This window comes from Diprion similis, chromosome 4, assembly GCF_021155765.1.
Source record: "Diprion similis isolate iyDipSimi1 chromosome 4, iyDipSimi1.1, whole genome shotgun sequence".
Classification (NCBI taxonomy): Eukaryota; Metazoa; Arthropoda; class Insecta; order Hymenoptera; family Diprionidae; genus Diprion; species Diprion similis.
In genome coordinates this window covers 23,901,747-23,922,223 of record NC_060108.1, presented here as the reverse complement: position 1 = coordinate 23,922,223, position 20,477 = coordinate 23,901,747, and the positions used below count along the sequence as shown (strand labels likewise).

The window sequence follows — 20,477 nt, the reverse complement described above, 5'->3', positions numbered from 1 at the left end:
CACTTTACCCCCGTCGTCGTCGGTGCTCTTTTGTCTGTGCCCCCAAGTGACGTCATTATCGTTGAGTGAAAATTATTACGCGAGCAAAAAGGGAAAGAGGAGGCATTGCAGAAAAAAAAAACGAAATAAAATTTTGCACACGTTTTAACGGCCATCGCGATGCTTTGTCGCCGTTTTATCTCGATCCCCATTCGCTCGATCATAAAAAATCAACCTCATAGCGTAGTGGACAGCACAATGAAATGCGAAAAGGAAAGCTCGGTGAGATAGCGAAAAAGGAGATAAAAAAAAAAAAAAAAAAAAACGGAAACGGAAGACTGAGGCAGTTAATTGCGGCAAAAAAAACGGGACAGAGATTACGAGAGATCATTTACAATCAGCCGAAAACGAGCGGCGAATAAAGCCGCGAGTGGCTTATCTATGTTCTTACATAAATCTACAACGACTTCGGGAATCACTGGATTTGAAAAAAGGCTTCTAACGAATCGACTAAACTCTGGATTCGAGTCGATTAATTTATTCCTCGAAAATACTGACTCGCAATTTTTCATCCCAGTGTATAAAATCAGTCGATATTTTCAATCTCAAGTCATCGGCAGGTTCATCTGCTCGTGTCACTTTCGAATTTCATTTCATTTGATATTTATCGTCGTAACGACGCTTGGGCGAAATTCACGAGAAGAGGTGAAGAAGGGTAAAGAGAAAGAGAAAAAAATAGAGGCAGATTACCTCGAGGATATTTGCACGGCCTATTAACGACGGGCTAACTCTGCTCTGAGAGATGCTTGTAACTTTTTGACGGAAGAAATGTTTCGCGCCGCCCAATTGATTCGGAAACAAATCGCCCGGAACTATTGGAATTTATCGACGGTCTGAGACCGAAACCCGAACTGGAAAGAAAACGAATTAGAAAGTGAAAAAAAAACGCACGTGTCAGAAGGGGAAAAAAAAAATCTTTCAGGAAAATTTCCACCGGCTTGCCGTTATCGCTTTTCACCTGTAGGACACGAAGCTTTCAATATTGACCAGTTCTATTATACACTTCGTGATTGATTATCTATTCGTGTGTTCGCGGTTTTGACCCGGTTCGACGGAAGAGAAATTTGGATCCTGAAAGAAGAACCTGACAGGCTGAAAAAAGAAGTAAAATGAGGAAGAAGAACGGACCGAACGGGATCGTCGGGAATGCAGCGGGAATCCCGGGAACCTTAAGCATTGCAGCAGCACGTGAGAAAGTTTCGCTACTTTAAACGGGAGTTATAACCTCACGTAAATAAATTATACAAGACGGACGCCGGGGCGTTTTACCGCAGAAACTAAAGTATACACGCGATTAAACGAGTTGAATTTTAATCACTCTCCACTACTTCTCTCCAGCATTCATGCCGCTTTCCCTCCGTTCCGGGATTAAGTTTCAACCACCAAAACAGCCACACAAGTCTAAAACTTTTCAGCCGAAAAAAAGCTAATCACCACGTGTTTTTTTATTTCCACAAAATATCTGACGTTATTTTTATGTAATTGATTCATTTCTAGATTCTAGATTCGAAGAATCATTATTCTCCACTCGAGGACCTCGGTTCAACCACCTTAAAAAGGGGAAAAAAAGTTTTGAAAATTTTTCCCGGAGGCTATTTATACCAGTAGAAATTTTCTACCCCCGATATGTTTTTTCCTCGTGTTTCGAGCTGGCGGAAAATTAGATTTCTTTTCGCGACCCGTTTTCGCGCGACTTTTGCGAAACGCGGTGTTTTCACCGTTCGTACGCGAAAGCCAGAAGCGGACTGTCCGCCTTCGGCACGCGCAACCCCGTCGTGCCAAGGGATCCCTGCCGACGAATCAACGAACTAGAACTCACCCCCTGCACCCCTTGGATCCGGTGACCGGGGAAACCTCGCGATTGCTGAGCTGCACACCGGGGACGCATACACACCCCGTATACCGTTCTATATAATGATGTTATAATAGGTATTGCAGGTGCTGGTCCGTTAAATTGGGAAACCATCGCCACCCCGTCACCCCTAGACCGGGATAACCAAAGTGGCGAATTTCCCGCCAACACTGCTCCTGTATCGACTCTACGCCTCTCGAAGAGAACGAGGATTATCTTTTTTCACTGTCGAATGACAGGGGGACGTGGGGGAAAGTCGAAATACTCTTTTCTTTTTTATCTCGTTAGTAACCGGAGAATTGTAAAGAAAAGACGTGACATTTTTTTTTCACGTCTGCTTTTTTTTGCTTTTTTTATACTCTTTGCTTTTTAATAGCGGATAAACGGAATTACAGATGTTAACGCTTCCTGATTTCTCTACCTCGGTTGGATAAACTTTTTAACGTTGAAATTAATTGAGGTACTAAACGTTTGGATAACACTTTTTTTCTTATCAAGATATTATTATTTTCTTCACGTCTTCAAAGCTTCATTTTTATCGTCATAAAATTTGTACTCGCAGAGTTTAAAAGATTTTTTATGGGTCAGTGGAAAACATTTATTACAATATATACAAAAGATTTATTCATCAATAAAGATTCTTATTTCAGTCGAAAACAAAGAAGAAAAATCGAATTATACTATGTCAAGCTGTACAAACTATTTTTTATTTTTTTTTTCAAATTTTATTGAAAGTTTCCTAAAAAATTTTCATGTTACGTGAGAAGTCACGAGTAGAAATAACCTGGTAATTTTTTAACCAGTCGTTGTAGGAAATAAGTCTCCTTCAAAAGACCGGCATTCTTTGGAACTCCTGTTTCATCTGGTCCTTGTAAGCAAATGAAACGGCGTGAAATCTGACTAACACCTTGAATGTCAGACCACAATCCGACAGTTTTAGCGAGTGGTGTCTAGTCACGGGTTCAAATCCGCAGGAAGTCACGTCTTCCAGAGCCAGATAATCGTCCCGACCGTTGGAAGAAGCTGCGAAGCGTCGAAGTACGACCACAAAGTCTGCCGCATCCTTGGACTTGACGAACTCTTGAAACTTGGGGAATACCTGGAACGTGAATTGGATTTTCGAGAGGTTGAAACACACGTCGAAGGTTCAATCTGTTCCATGTTAATTGTAAGACAGTTACGTCTGCCTCTGTGTAGCAGATTGCTTCCTTGCAAAAGAATTCATCGCTGCGGAAAGTTTTCTTTCTTGCCAAATTACTGATCGTTGATTTAACGACGAGAGATATTTCGGCAGGTTTACCACTCGCCGTTTCGTTCACCTTGACTCTACTGACGACGGACGAGTAGCCGTCATCCTTATTGCTCGCCTCGCCAAAATCCCATCCTAATACTTGAACCTCATTTTCTCCGGTTGCTTTCCGAAGAACCTCTTCGAGCGTTTTCTCTACGTAAATAAATCACTTACTCTATGAGACAGAAGACTCTTGTCCTTCGCCATGCTCTTCTCACGACGTTAAAAATAAGATAAACAATCTGTCAGGTTGAGGGACAAATCGCGAAGTAACGATTCAAATTTCAATTCTCTTTCACTTGCTGTAATCGACATAAAATTAGACAAAAAGGATATCTTGACTACAGCGAATACTAACGAACGTACATATGTTCGTGGATATCTAGTTCAAATTAATCTACCGGGTTCCACAAAACTGTAATCGTCATATGCTATTAGAAAATGGTATTCAAGTTTTTTTTATTGTATGCAATATCGTGTACATGAGCAACTTGAATAGCTTAAAAATTCAACGTTATTAATCCGTGAAACTCGTATTATTAATTGATTTTTATACACTAGCTGGATCCGTTCTTCCAAGATTGGTAGTTCGTTCAGAGTACCGTCCAATGTGAGAACTACGCAATTTTCAATGCCATCACAGTTATTCGGCTCCATTGCACGCCGTTTGTCAAATCCTGCTTGTCCAAGCGTTTGACCGTGTATTGTAGCGATTCACCTTATGTATATAAATCGTTAAAAAAATCGAAAAAAGGTTTTTACTTCAAGTGCAATTCAAAAAAGCCGTGGAGGCAGATTTTCCATACAAACCCGGCCTAGGTAGTTGATAATTGCGAGGTGAGCACCTTCTGACTCACAAGTTTTCCGACCTTCGTTCCATACCTTGGCAGATTTGACGAACTTGTGAACGCGCATGCCAGCTATATACCTAAAAGAAGAGCAACTTGAAAATATGACGTTTACTTTACGGTGAGAAAGTTATGCTCAACGTAACGAAAACTGAAATATCGTCTAGACGGTGGGCTTACGAAGTGAAAATTCTGCTCAGAAATCTATATAAATAGACGAGTGCCATATTTTTCTACTCACGTATAACCTAGTCTTCTAGCCTTATCTTTCACCGACTCTTTTGTAATACTTGGAATCGAGCTCCCATCGGATGTAATTGAAGTAACGATTGATACTGCAGCGAAAAAACAGACGCATACAAGTGCAGCGTACATCGGCGAGGTCAATATTGTTGTTCCGTCAGATGCAAAAGCAGACTTAAAGTTAGTTAGACGGGAAATGCTGTCAAAAATTTATGCTAACATCAATTCGACCTTTTCCCCTCCAGTACAGTAGAAATTATGGCAATCTGTCACGTGAATGAAAGGATAAATTTTGCACATCTCCGTACGTATAATCTTTGAATTACCAAAAAATATTGAGTAAAAAGAATTAAATTTAAATCGGTCATCACGTTTTATTATCACTATTTCAATATAAGTAATCGTTGCATCATTTCTGCTCGATGAGGTATTTTTAAACGCAACTGGATATTTCGACCTAATTCGGCTTAATCGCTGAGGCGACCTTTGAACTGGACAATTCGCAGAAATATTAATTTTATTATCTCATGATAAATATGAAGCAGTTTAAAAATTATGGACCCAACATGTCATGAATACCTCCCACTTTGCAGTTATAACAGATCGCAGGGATTTAGTTACCACTTTTCGAATTTTGATGCATATTTTAAAAAGAAAGGTCACATTTCGTGTCTTCGTTTGATTTCTCAATGAGTATCAGATGTGACCAGCCTATTTTCCTTTAAAATAGATGAGAATTTCAATCCATCCGCGTATATACAGTAACGACCTCCATTCTCATCAGACGCATCTTTATCGCCCTCTAAGCCACCCCAGAAACGATTTGGTCCGAGTCCTGGTTGTTTAACGACCTGATACGTTGGTTCCGGGAAACACACTAATCGATTTCCAAAGCCCGTTCGTGCAAGATCGATGGCCTCCTCCGAAGATTAGCAGGGTAATACAACGGTGGAACCGTGCAAAATGACGTCCGTAAACACCAGCTGGAACTGTGCAAGTTCGAGGGTGAAAAACGGCGGTAAATATCCAGCCAGAAACCGGCGTGAAGAAAGAAGAATTTTTACACCTGTTATGAAGCCCGATTCAACTTCCTGCAGACAGCGAAGACTTTCCGCGTTGGTTTTCCTGCTCAAAAGATTGCAGCTCGGGGTTTCGAAAGTTGCAAGTCGAGGCGGAACTTGCGGGGCTGCATACAAGACTGCAGTGTAGTAAAGTTCGTTGAAAGGCTTGGTTATATACCCACCCTTCAACAGCCGACTCGCGAGTCACGTAACTGAAAGCTGCGGTTTAGTTCGCGAGATGCGAAGCCATAGTTGAAAGTCGCGCGGCTGACGTTGGATGCGCGACTCCGATTTCGTAGATCGGGCAACAATTAACTGCCGGGCTCATTAGCCCCAAGAATGGACTGACTTCGTCTCTCCTTTACCGCGTAGTTTAACAGTAGTTTCTATGTCTCTGCGCTGAAACAAACGTCGATAAGACACGCTTTTATCGCGTCACTCGCAACGACTGATCGTGACGGACTCTTCGATCCTCGAGCTTTTTCAAAGGAGCTTGAAATTTCGGTTCAGCAACTTGCACCCGATTACAAAGCACATTTTTACAGAATACCGTACCTCTTCAACGTCTGTAATAATTTACGAACGAAGCGTTGAGCCGCAAGAAATTGCTGTCTAAATTCTCGACCTAATTGTTTATTCAGGTGTCCAGGAATCGCAAGTGCTCGTCTTAAGCTCCGCTTTGCCGAAATCCTCGGGTCATTAAATTTTCTCCTTGCCTTATACCCTCAATGCTTGGTAATTCGAATTTACAAGACTGTGTAAATTTACGAGCGAAATGAATCGTCGCTGTCGACTAATACGATACGGCTCGGTTCTGTGTTGTTTTTGATTTTTTTTTCATTCTCGTTTCTCGGGAACGTGTTACGCGCTTTCTCGTTACTTCGTATTACAGAGAAGCGCGGATTACCGTTCTAGCTAACGAATTTTTTGTCACGATATAAATTCTCGCTGCAACAAAGTGCTCGATGAAATTTCTGAAGAGCCAATCGCAGAGTGTGTATGTACGCGTAATCGGATTAAAAAAATATTCTGTTATTTTAATGGTGCATTTTTCTCTAGTTGAACATTTCTGTCGTTACGAGAGATATTTCCACCGATATAAACCCCCTGAAAACATTCTCTATTCTACGCTTAAAAAATTTTATATAGCAAAATTTCCGAACTCTCGTCATTTTCGCCATTAAATACAATGCTGAACGCTAATTCTATACCATCGAATTTTTTATGACGAGGATGACTACTGCAGAAATATCGGATGATTTCGTCCGAGGGTCAAGTCCGCAGGTCACATGCAGCATTAGGTCGAATTAAGTTCGGTCGGGCCTAGTGACGGTAAAACCGTTGGGGTTCCGTTGACGGCGGTTACGACGCGGACGAGCCGTGCCGCGTTTTCGTTGGATGTCTTTGTGTTGATCAACGGAAGTCCGAACCGCGCTTTAACCCTACTATTCCCTAACACAAAGTGTATAATACGGTATAAGGTATGTGGCGTAATAACGATAACCTTTATGGTCCTGAGCGAACAGATACTGAGTTACTATCGCTACGTGATTTTCCTATCCAGATACTAAAAGCTACTTCCGATATTTCGCACGGTTATCGATATATGTATGTATACTTTTATTTACTCCACCGCAGACGATACAGCCACCCACCCCCAGCGCGAAGGTGTCGAAGACGTTGCGGGGAAACTTGAGCGATTTTCGGTACCTGCATTACACCTGAGTGGCGAATTAATGCCTGTAATATATCGACGAGAGGACGATAAAGGAAGACTGACCGAGTTTCCCTTGACATCTTTGCAGCTCAGAATTTTGCCCCTTTTGATACGCAATTAGGGGCGAGAGGGTGCCTCGAAATTAAACATCGAGGACGAATGTAAGTGGGTACTAATTGGTGTTCAATGAGGCTGTTTGATGCGATTGAGTCAAACGCTCGCTCCCGGGAATCATTCGTTAAATATGGTTATTAATTCGGCGTTTGATGCGAAACGCGACCGCTTTCTCGATCTCATTTTATAACCCAAAGGAACCTGAAAGACGTGACGCGACGTTGGTTCGACGGTTTGAACCACTCCGCTCGACTCTCGCTCGGAACAGGATCGAATATAGTTCGCATTTTAATACGAATTTACCGAGGCACAGAGCGATAGTCCGTATTAAAGGTGAAATACGTTCTATGCGCGGGCGTATGTGCGAGTAAATTTGATTTTATTAAATCGAATCCATTCTTTTGTACATATGTACCATAAAACTCATATTATTAAAACATGAGGGAAAAATCCGCATGCCGAAGAAATTTGAGGCAGCGACGGCACCGAGTTAATCAATAAATTATCATCCAGCCCAGCAGAATCGGAGAATTGGAATTAATACCCATAGTTTGAACCAAGCCGGATGGGCACTGGTGTACATAGGATAGAAATTTCCGGGCATACTTCCACCGGCAGGCAAGTTAAATACTAGAATTATCGATAGTTGAATATATATATATATGCATATAGGTATATGTCGTGCAGGTATACCTACGTATAATGAAGAGAGCAGAAGCGTCTGGGAAATTGGATTGAATAAATTTTGCATTACGTGAAAAAGAAGATTGGCAAATCGAGTTTCATCCAGAGATTTCATTCTCCTACTCGAGGAGATGATTCCTTCGGCTAACCTGCATCCGCCGTAGACTGATGAGATAAAGTAAAGAATCCGTCGACGAGGGTCAGTTTTATCCCCGATATTCGAGATCTCCAATTAAACAAACAGTCTACAGTGAAACCAAATATCGCACATGGCATCTACCGATTACCAGGGCTGAATTACGTTCTCGGGATTTCAAGACGAAGAAACGCGATCAATTCACCCCCCGGCTTTTTCACCGCCCGTCTCATTTTTCTCCCGCAGCTCTCATCATGCGCAACGCAAAGCGCCGAGTCGTTGGTTCGCATGCCGAACCGTATAAGTTCAATCAATTCCCAATTTAGATATATATGTATATGTATACACACACACTTATATAGTGACGTCATATATGAGATGAATATCTCGCTCCATTGAGCAGGGGCCCCGGCCCTTCTCCGAGGTATTGGATGCTGTGCGTCTCGGGAAATATGGGGCGGCTCCTCTCGGTCGCTGAAACGCAAGGCGGATATTTCCGGAGATATCGCGTGTATTGTGGGATCCTTGCCGCTCCGAAGTACGGCTGTACCTTCCACTGTGTGGGCCGAAAGGTGGTTCGCCGGTTCAGAAGTTCCAGGTCTTCTTACACTCTGGGTATGGGGGTGAAGTGCCATTCGAAATGGTTATACCCGCCACCCGTCGGGACGTATCTCTACTCGAATATATCGAATTTGCCTACTTCATACCCCGCGCCCTCGCGGCGAATTCTCCATACTCCATACATGATACAGTCTATCTTCGACGTCGTGGGGTGAAATTGAAACGTGTCTCACGCGTGTGAACCGAGCATTGAGATCTATGCGAGGTAGACGCGTGTAGACGCTGCGGTTCACCAAAGCTTCCTACTTCCGCTTTGGTGCGGGATTTTACAGAATTTTTCAGGCTTGGAAAGAACTTTTAACCTCGGAATCATCCTCGTTGTTAGAACATGTCGAATCGTAGGTAGAATGTCACTGTCTTCATCTAATCATATCGAATTCCTGATTATTTTTACTATTTGCACTGCAGTTTCATGCAAAACATGCTGACTGTAAAATAATTTGATAAAATTACCATCGATTCCTAGTGTATTGAACTAGAATTCGAATTATGTTATAAAATCTGTTCGTAGAACGGTAGTTTTCTGATTGTAGAAATTTTCTACTACATATCCGTAAAAAAAAATTTCTCATTGCGGTTGTGCATTCGGATTCCGTGTATTTATTCTGATAATCGCGACGAAGCTTGTTAATTTTAATCGTCAGTTTGAAAGTGAAGTATTTTCAAAAATTCATTAACGCGTATACCTAATACTAGCCCCTTGAAATACTTGCTACTGTAATTGGGTTTGGGAAGAGGAGAATCTTGTACCTGACTGTTTTATTGATAATGCATAGATACGTGGGTACATCGCCAAGCCCAGAGTGAAATTAGCTGGAAACGTCGAAGGTAAGTAAACTGCAACGCTTCGGTAGGAACGCCAAGACCGAGCCACAAAAGGGTGCTGCTGGTGGTGCAAGTTGACGATGGCAGCGGTAACGTTGGATATTTTATCTTTTTATCCCGCTGTATAAGAGAGAAAGAAGGGACGGGAATTGTCTGCGAAGTAGAAATTCGTTTACACTGGGCACACTAGCGGGTGACTTAAAGTACCGCCATTCGCAATGTCCTCGACACAGGACAGCTCGCTGCACGCTGGAAACTATCGCTATTTTTCCGCCACCTTCTTGCCTCCTTCCCAGCCTCCTCTCTTCGCTTTCTCCATCTCCTTTCTCCGTTCTTAATTCCGCGTGTCCAGGTTACAGACGCGTAAAGCGTAAGTAAAAACCGTGGGCGGTGAGTTATCACTTTTAATTTGGACCAGCTTGAATCCGCGGGTGCAAGCTCGGCTGTATAATAAGCAGCGTGACTCCTTTGAACTGCAGTACAAGATTTTACGGGTGGTACGGAAGGGTTGGGCCGCGCAATTTCACGAGCAAGGGATGCGCGAGGGACTTAATACGGCATAATGGGCCGCCCGAAGGAACGTTAAAGGGCTAACCTGGGCCGACTGACTCGCTAAGTAGGGACCTACCGTTATCTATATTCCTCCCACGCAACTCCACGACGCTTTCTCTAATTCCACGATCGAATTATCATACAATTAAACTCGGGATGAACTAAATCGGGAAAGCCTCAGGAGGCGCGGTCTCACCTCACCACCTCGTACCTAACACGACACGAATACGGAAATGAATATTCCGGCTGTGACGTTGCTCCAAAGCCCGAGACATCCGCCGATGAAATTCAACCCAAATCGTTATTTTCCAAAAATTGTTCAAAACTCAAAAGTACAGGTGCACAGACCGCGTAGTCTATAAACGAGGAGGATGCGGGCGTTTGATTATGAAGCCAGGATAATGGTCGTCCAATTAAGGGAAGTGATAGACGGTGCAAGGACCGGCGTACAACAATGCGAACAGGAATGATCTCACGGTTGAGGTTGGAATGGGCAGGCGAAATGTTCTCGAAATCGCAAACTTCCCGCCTGCACGGAGAAACTCGAACTTACTCCAACTTTAATTAAAGCAACCTAAGCCTTACTGTGTCTGCGGAACTGAAGCTGGGAGCTCATTGATGTGCAAATCTATAGAGGCATAGATGGTGGTCGAGAAACAGCTCTGGCTCGACAGCAACTTCGGGTCGGTCTTTGACGGTGTTAACGTCGTCTAGACCGGCGGTTGGACACCGATACAAGTTCGAAGCGAGGAGAAAGAAGAGCCATATTTCACCTGCGACGCTGCCGAGAATTCCGCTAAATAGTCGATCGTCATCCTCGGGCTGAAAAGGATCGAGGGAATCTTTGGTGAGCGGTTGCTACGGGGGTGATATAAGTATGGTGGACGCAGATCCCATTGAATGGTCAAACAATGCAACAATGGCCGGATCCAGCCGGGAATCATGCCGCCATTGTAACTTCGTGTAAAGCTCACTCAGACCCTGAGAGGATGCGATTTAAGGGTTGTGTGTCTGCCCCATCAATCACGGTATTTACCCACCGAGGAAACACCCGGATACCGGCCACCCCCAACCCATAGACACATCACAGGCTGATGCGAATAGCGTTTTACGCGCGACGCCTCCGAGCTTTTCCAACTAACCAGTAACTGTGAACATCACCTCGTGCAATCCAAGCTACAGCTTCTGCTCCGAGGTTCCAAACGCTTGTCCAACAAACTGCGTTTATGGGGCTGAAATTTTCAGTGCTTATGATTGACTAAGAAAAATTCGTCACTCTGTATAATGAGCTTTTGGGAAAGCAATTGTATTATTCGGAATTTTGATCGTTCGTGTCAATGAAAGTCAAACTCATACCTACTTAGACGACGATGGGCGAGATCTTCCATTCCGATTCCGCATTTCTGTGACATAGAATCATTTCGCAGATAGATTGGTGAAAAAAGCTCGGGCGTACAGGACGCGAAGCAATCTTCTAGCACGTTTATTGCCCAATCTAATTCACCGAGCTTGACTTACCCGGAGGGCACGGAGCTGGCCGGGGATGTGAAAGGGAGGATGATTCACATTTTCAACCAATCCGCGGCTCAAAGAAGTTCAATACAGGTCCCGATTTCCCGACCTCGCAGCTCGGGAATCAATTTTTGATATTGAAGGGCCACGATTGGTCCAGGAACGCGATACGCCCGGTGCTACAGGGTCGGCATTCACCCGTCCATGTACAGACGTACGAATTTCTCATCGTGTCTGTGCTGCAAAGCTTGTCTGTTTCTGTTTGAATGTTTGCTGTTTTTCGGATGGACGATCGATCTCCTTGTACACTATTACCAACATACACCCGCGCGCCTCGTTCAACATTTTTATTCGACACCTTTCCGCGGTGGCGGTTTAACGTTTCGGTAATTCTTGAAAGCCCTTTTCACTTATCGAGATAAGATTTTCCCCTGCCGGCTACTGGAAAGCGTTGATCCTTTCGAGCTGGTATCCACTCTTTAAATTTTCTAAAGTAAAACGTCACTCTTTTGGAGTAAAAACCCAGCTAAGTACTCCGACAGCAGTGAAATTTACCCAAGATAATTTCGAATAATCTCTAATTCTCCACAACTTGTTTATAAACTTTCAATGTAGCGAGTGAGATTTCAAAGCAGGAAATTCATTGAAGATTTCGCACTAGCATTTCAAAGAAACGTCGTAATCGTCTGAACAGTGACTGTTACTTGGTCAAAAGTTAAAGTGATAATTGTCTTATCCAGAATTATATAAACAGTAAAACTTGCCTCTGGATAGTGGAAATTCCAAGTGATCAAAGGTGAAAGTGATAATTCTCTTGTCCAGAGATATATAAACCGCTTCAGACTTCTCTCTCGACAGTCCAAAGCCGCATTTGGTTATTATCATCATGGCGTCCAAACTGATTCTCATTTTACTCGGCACCACTAATGTGTTCGTCACAACGCCCAACGATACATTAGTCGTTCCTGAACGGAATTCGAGTTCAACAAGCATCGAGACCCACATCGAGACTGAAAAGCAAAGGTTACACGTAAGTAAATATTTCGTACTTGCACAAATTTCTCGTACTTCGATGCAAAAATTTTTGCTAATTCAATCGATTTGGCATTGTGAGATACGTCTGTCATGAGTATACACAGTCTTTACGGTAATTATTGCAGATACACACCTGGCATCGGGGCTCACAAGGTGCGTAGCAAAAAAACGACATGGGTTGAAGGTATGCGTGGCTGTCAAGCTGAAGGTGGTCACTTGGCATTTGTTAACTCCGCTGGCGAGGCTAAAGTCATCAGTAAAATAGCCTCAACGCAAAATTCTGGGATCAATTGGATCGGTTTCCACGATTTTTTTGAACAGGGCCACTTCGTAACCTTGAACGGCCAATCGATTGATGATTTGTACACCGGGTGGTACACAGGAGAGCCAAATAATTTGAAACCCGCGGAAAATTGTGTGGTCATTTTTGATACCGACGGGACGTTAAACGACGAGAATTGCCAGAGAAATTACAACTCCATATGTGAGCTACCTTATCCTTAGGTGGGTGTACAGAAATAATCGGTTCATGCGAGAACTGCCCCAACTTCCAATTGTTGAGTTTCATAACTATGGTTGTATTATCTCAAATCATTATAATGATGCTTAATAAATCGTCATTTATAATTAAGTAGCGATTGTATATTATTAAAAACTGAAGTGGAACCGTATTATCAAGCTTGTAAAACGATTCGAGTAGAACGTAATAAAAAACCTATCGAATGACGAAAATTCCACAGCATTAATTTGTTCAACGATTTTGAAATGAATGCGGAAAATCATAAACAAATGCTAATCCTCTATTCAACCCTTTTTACACTCATTCGCTATTTTTTAGCGTGGAAAATTGCCGTTAGCTTATCAGAATATCGATGCAAATTTTGCCTCAGTTTCGTGAAAAATTGAAATAAATACTTCACCTTGTTGGGTGAATAAAAAATCGAACCTCGATGGCGCATAACAGAATTATAATTGCATTCTCATATTCGTCTCACGATCAAACCAAGCGGCCGACGAGTCGCATGATCGCAACTGTCGAAGCTATAAAAACTATCAACTTTGGCGTAGTAGTGAATTAGCATGACTTCTTCTCGACTAAGTAAAATTTATCTGAAATAGAAGAGTGCAATAGAAACGTCTCCAGTTATTATATGAAAAGATCACTGATTCTTCGAAAAACAATTTTGCTGTTGAAATGCAAAACGCTCGAATATTCTTCTCGTTTTGAAAGCGTGACTGTGAAGTCACGGGCAAACGAACGGAACGTAGAATGGTGAAACTTTTCTAGTACTTATAACAGATTACGCGGTGACCATCGTTCATTCCGACGTTTCATCTGCAGTCGCACGTCTATGCAAGCGGCGGGGGAAAAGGAACGAGCGAACCGCGCGGCGGAAACGCTGCCGAGATTTTACCCCCGGTGACAAATGGCAGAAATTGAGAGCCCACAACTGCACGGCTGAAGGCTTTGTTCGGTTTATCCCATGTTTCGTTTGCAAGATTAAGCCTGAAATCCGGTTTGAAATTCGCTCGCACGTGCCTCTGTAACGCGGAGCGAGAAGGTAATCTGGATGTAAAGTGCTCGAAGAATTTTCCGGCAAGTATTAGCGCATATCTAAACCATTTAGGCGTATGTACTGTACAGGAACCGATGCAAACTGTACATAAAACAATTTCCGATACTCACCTGCGGAGCTTTTATAGCCGTTTCGACGCAAGCTGTTTTATCGGTTTCAAAGATAATCGAATAGCCCAAGGGATAAAGGAACCCATCGGCGCGTATGAGCGTTTAAATGAATCTGTACCAACTCTTCGAGTACTCCCGCGGCACCCAAAAGTTGTTCTGTAATCTTACATGCAGTTGCAAACTTCGGAGAAGCCTGCAAACATACTGATATACATACATATATATATAAATGTATGTATACGCATGGGCTAAAGGCTTATCAACAGATTCAACAGTTGGATCGACGATTTAGAGAACTACCGACAAAGTCCTTCGCTCCCTCGCCGAGTAATCTATCTTTCAAACGATACGTGAGTTCTGAGACCCATCATTTCATCCACCTGCAGGTTTAAACCGCTGCAGATAACCAAAGTCGGTTCAAAAACATACCAAATCTGTCAGTGCCGCAGCAAATACTTGTGATCCTTGTTACCTTGTAATCTCGAACGAGAGGAAACGAAGGACAAAAAATTAAAATCCAACCCCAACGAATCCGGCGACTTCATCTAGGACAGAACTTTGATCAGCTTAAATACGCGAAACTACCGCTCTCACAGCCGCCCGTATCGTCCTCGCGAAATCGCTTTTTCGAAACGAAAAAGCAAAGAAGTAAAATCGAGGGCAACGATACGAACAGGGGGAAAAATAAAAGGAGAAAATAAAAATAAAAGGGCGGTGGGTGGGGGTGGAATGGAAAAATAAAATCTCTGCGACAACTACCCCTGTACAGTCCACCGCATCGCGTCTACCTGCAAATGAGACGCGAAGCGTTTGTTACTTAGTTAGACCGAATTAAAATTCAGACTTGCCTTACCTTTTCAGGTTGCGCCAACATCGCGAGACAATGAGATGTGAAATTGCGTTGAAAAGCAAAAAAAGATAATAACCCCGAGAAAAACGTGAAGTGAAGAAAAACGAACGAGAAATAAAAAAGACAAAAGTGAAACCTTCTAGGGGGTGTATAGCAATTTCTCTCTCTCTCTCTCTCAGGGAAGGTGTCAAAAGATGACGAAATTCTTTTGTATTCGTCTCATCATTCACGACCGACGCGAATTAACCTCGTTGCCCCGAATAAGTACCTCGTATTTCTTGATATATCTAATGATAGAAACAATTTTTTTATGAACCATATCGACGTAATTTTCCAAGAGAGATAAATTGTACGCAGTCTCGACTCGCTGCGAACGACGGATCAAAAGATACGACCGAAAAACATGAAATTTCTCATCATTTTCTTCATATTTTCTCAGCTGTTTGTCATTCGCATTTGTTATTGTATTTTTCACAATTCTCAATTCAATTAGTCCAGTAAAGGTCCTACAAATCGATTGTTAATGAAAAAAAAATGGGTACCGAAATCGCAGAAAAAACAAAGACTTTGGAATTTTTCGATAAAATTGGGCCAATTTTGAATACCTAGCCATAATTGTTATAAAGAAAAAGAAAAAGAACTCCCGAGCTCTGCGGTCGGGTTTCTTCTTCAAATTTCATTTTCTTAGTGTACTGTTCGTTTTATCGACAGACAGAACTAGTAAATCTTTCGAATTCGGGTGCGCCGAAGTGTGCAAGTCGATTTTCACGGTTGGCCAACAGCTTGATTCGACGTCGAATTGTACCGACGCGGTCACCTGCAGCTATCATAAATGAGGCGTCGTCGCGTCGTGATGTCTAACCTCGACTAAAAATCTTACTTCAAAAGTGAAACAATAGAATCTGCAGCGAGGGACTTTATTAAGGCGACGTCGTTAAGATTAGGGTCTGCCTGATGTGGGGGGGAGGGGGGAGGAACGAAGCTGACGCGGGTGTCAGCCGAGTTGGTTGAAAGAGCCTTTTTATTGGTCGTGATAAACATTTTTATGGACCCCATGCGAATTACTAGTTTTTACAACCCCCCGCCGACTAAGCTGCTCTCTTTTCTACTCAGCCAGCCAGACCAGACCGACTCCTTGAGTATACATGTATAGGTATGTACGAGGGTGTATACATATATATGATGCCGAATTTTCTTTCTCCCCGTCTTTTTCACCCCTCGCTAAGGTATACCGCGCGTCTTTTGCGCGGAGCCTGCAGCCTCCTTCAACAGGAAGTCCCGGAAGAGCGTTATTTTTCCCTAAACGGAAACTGGAATTTCGAATCCAAAAGAGATGGAGATAAAAAGAAATTACTTTTCCGTTCTGGTGCCTCTTCGCTTTACCCTGCCTCTCACCCTTGATTCTCCCTCTTGGAGCCTCTTTGTCTCCGCTTGTGGAGCTCGCCAATAAAACCTAAGCTCTGCCGCGTGATACTCGCTGCAAATTCGTCTTCTCGCAACTTTCTTCCCAGGCCGTTTCGACTGCATTTAGGAAAAACGAGGAACAGATGTGATCTGCCTTTCGGATTATACAGTCGGGGTAGATACTTTGAAAATAGTTCATGTTACTATACACGTCCACTGCACATTGGAGCAATTTACTCGCAACACTTCGGCCCGCCGTCCGGTCATTATTTACCAAACTTTTCCACCAATTCACAAAACGCTCGCGGAGTTCTGGCCAGCAGCGGATAAATTTTCACACATTTTTCACACCCGAGCGATCGAACAAGGGCTGTTTGTTATCCTCGAGCGGCGCGCGTCTGCAACCGAACAAAAAAGATACGCAAAAGCAGATAGTAATAACACTTCTCACCCTCTTTCCGCGCAGAGAGGAGGAAAAATAACGATGCGCCGGAAACGGATGTGTCAAGTTGAAAAAGAAGAAGTTCAAATGGCCGGTGCACATACGAAATAACGCGGCTGAATCGGCGTTGAAAAAGAGGAATTCCGTGTTAATAGCTCTGACATATTTCACCTGTGCCTTTGTCGTTTTGCTATAAATAAAAGGTGCTATGTTCATCAACTGTTTCCAACAGTGAAAATCTTTCCTCCAGGCCCGACCGTCACACCCCAGCGAAAAGTTGTTACAGGGTGAGAGGAGAAAGCGATGTGACAAAAAACGTTTGAAAAAAGCTCAGCCGAGGTGCATTCCATTAATAAGAGTTTCGAGCAGATCGGAACTAGCTTGAAACACTCGGAAGAACATCAGTCCTCAGAAATGACTAAACTTTTTAAATATTTCATACTGTTTTGAACACACTTGCTGCCGAGTTCCCAAAGCCTTTCCAACTCTCCAGCTTCTGTTTTCCTCAAAACCATGAAAGAAACTCGCCAGCGCTTCAACCGTATTAAGTCATCCCCCAGTTTGTCGCAACGTCGAAGCCATGTATATACCTGCGTTAACACTTCGTTAAAAACTGGAGAGTGAACCAAACATCTCTTCTATATACTCGAAATGAAACTATGCATATTTTTCCAGTCCAGCTTTAGATCGAATGACAAAATGGAGACTATCTTTTTTATTATCCAGAGAAACAAATCCAGAGCAATGCAGCACTAGACGGGACACCCACAGTTTTCGATTCCCATGTCACACGATGTACGTATAATATATTCACCCAGGCATCCATGAACAGATGTATAATACAAAGCAGGCGATTTGGGGTGGAGAGGCGGGTTGTTTGCGGTGAGAACGTGCTCAGGAACCCGTCTGAAGGCTTACCGGAAGTCAAACCAAAGGAATAATAAGACGGCTCTTGACTCAGCCGGTCTTCCAGCCCTGTAGAGCTGATCCGCACCGTCGTCGTCGTCTCTTCGCCCTTCAGCAATACGACTCTATCTCCGTCGCCAGAAACTCTTTAATATATTCCAAACTCGGAGAAAGGGGTGAAACTCCTCAGGGAAACGTTTACCTCTCCATTTAAGACGTTGCGTCAACAGAACCGAATATCTTCGCAAAGCTGTACCCTTTCATACTTACCTGTCCCTTTTCCCTTTCTTTGCCATAAAACGATACGGCCTCGATAAATAATTCAAACGGGCAGCAGACTTTTCCAAAGGCTTGAACAGTTATTGTCTTTCAATGTGTCAAAAGCTACTTCGCCTTGGTGGAATTCGGTGCACCGCAGGCCATTAATAATACACACAGCAAGCTCGTATGGCTGAAGCACGAATAATCTCTTTGGGTGTTCGATAGACGTGTAATAAGTAGATTAATATCGACGCCTGCAATTGGGTGCGGCGTTTATCTTCTCCTGGAGCTTGGCTTGGCCAGGAGCAGGATCCCTTCATACGGGATTCTGCATTTCCTCTAAGAATAAGGAGGGTTTAGCCATCGTTGAAATAATACAGACATCCGAAGGGACAGTTTGTTCGGTACTTGCGCAGAATGATAGTGTAATAACATGCAAAGATATAGTTGCGGAAGTGGCATGGCGTCTGCTTGAATCGGCATAAAAGTAAAGGGAGAACAGACGCGGCGTGCATAATACGTCAGTTTCAGCGTCTCGGAAATGCGAGTAAGTATGTGACAGGGCTAGGCGGCGTCTCGCATTTGGATGAAGGCTGAATAATAGGAAGGTTTTATCACCGTTTAGCAAACGGTCGACGTTGAAGTTGGCAAAATTCAGAAGGCACGAGCTGCGCACCTCCGCTGCGTTATATAAACAAGAGACATTTGCAGGGCCATTTGCGTGAAACAAAAGCCGCACGGAAACAGCAGCTATGAAGGAGACGAATGACTCCCGCACCTTAAACATGGCGCTGTTCGCCCTTCGCTGTGGTGTAGCCAAGGTATATACATATACACATAATATGGGCTCGGGTTAGATTAAATGGCCTGGCTCTCCTTGGCTGTAAAAAATTCTTCGAGGCCATTAACTTTCTTTGTACATATTACACGTATTTCCATCGCATTGTCACGCTTCGAGTCCTATCATAGTCGGATTTCTGATGATGAGATGCTGCGCTTTATCCTCCGTATCATCACTTCTTTCACGAGCATTCGAATGAGTCTCGCGAGATTTGACGCAACGTAGAAAGAGAAGGGTACCTTCCTTATCCGTTGACGTTAAGATTACGATCGAGTTACAGTTATCTTAATAACTTGGTAATTAACCAGACTACCGGAAGAAGCTAGACTGTACTCCGTCAGAGAATCCACCTTGCAAATACTCCTCGAGAAACTCGATCCGATGGTGCAGTAACGTGGCAGCCCTTCATTATGTCTACCGCAAGCAAATTTCCTGAAATAGTATATTGCACCACAATGGCAAAAAGTTGAATTTCCTGCACTCGGCTCCACCTCAAACTTCTGCCCACGTGGTGTATACTATTTGGTTTTGGTATCCTGCAGCTTCAGCACCTCTCGGACACTCCGCGAATACTCGAACCTCGTTTTCTATCACTTCTCATATTCTTCTATCTCTTCCCCGAAGTCTTGCAGAGAAGAAACATTCGCCGATGCGGCTGCGGCTGCTCGAAACTGAATATAACCGCAACTGGATTCATGCACAATTTCACTCGAATGGGGCTAAAACAACCCCCGGTCGGGGGTGAATCCGGTTGAGTGCAGACCAAGTCACCCGGGCCTTTTGACCGTCTGTATTCGAACACGGTGATGGAGCAGTCACAATAGCCCTTTAATTCAAACCGGTCGCGTTTACCCCAGCAGCACACGCTGGTTGGTTGGTTGGGTGGTTGGTTGGTTGGTTGTATCCCATTCTTTGGCCCCGATCGTCTCGTCTGTCGTCGGTCCTTTTGCTCGTTTTCACTCAGTTGACGACTTCCTCTTTTTTTTTATTCCGTTAAATTCGTTTTATCTGCCCGGTGAGGCGGGCATTTTCCATCGTGCAATGCGACCGGCTCCCCCGAGGTTCCCTGCACTCCGTTGTCTATAATTATCCGTAGCACCTGTGCTAGTCAGCCCTGCGCAGCGCGATAACTCATTATCTAGTTATTGCACACTCCACACGACTCTTTGAAATTGAATTCAATTTGTTGAGCGAGCAGAGGCGGCTTGGTACCAACCCATTCAACCAGGCACGTGAGAGGTGGTCGAACACGTAATGTTACGAGCACGGTTCGCAGCTTCTGTACAATGATATATTTACCCCCCGACAGAGAATGCTGCCGCAGCTCGAGAGGTCGGGCTCCGTGTAACTATAAGTTTTACCCACGTTTTCACTGTACGCGGCGATGACTTAAAGCGGCGGTGCATTAAAGAGCGGGAAATTGCTTGATCCATTCTATATGAATGAATTCCGATCAACTACGCGCCCCTAACCCGAGGAACATATCCGGAATTCACTTGTTGTCGGCAGGTCGAGAAACCGCCAAGTCGAAGACGAAGGTTGAGGTGATCCTGTCC

The 20,477-nt window shown here is 43.6% G+C and overlaps 1 pseudogene; it reads right to left on the bottom strand.

Annotated features, from left to right (window-relative positions):
• Positions 1-2,658: 2,658 nt before the first annotated feature.
• LOC124405942 lies at positions 2,659-3,839 on the bottom strand (annotated as a pseudogene).
• Between the last annotated feature and the right edge of the window lie 16,638 nt (positions 3,840-20,477).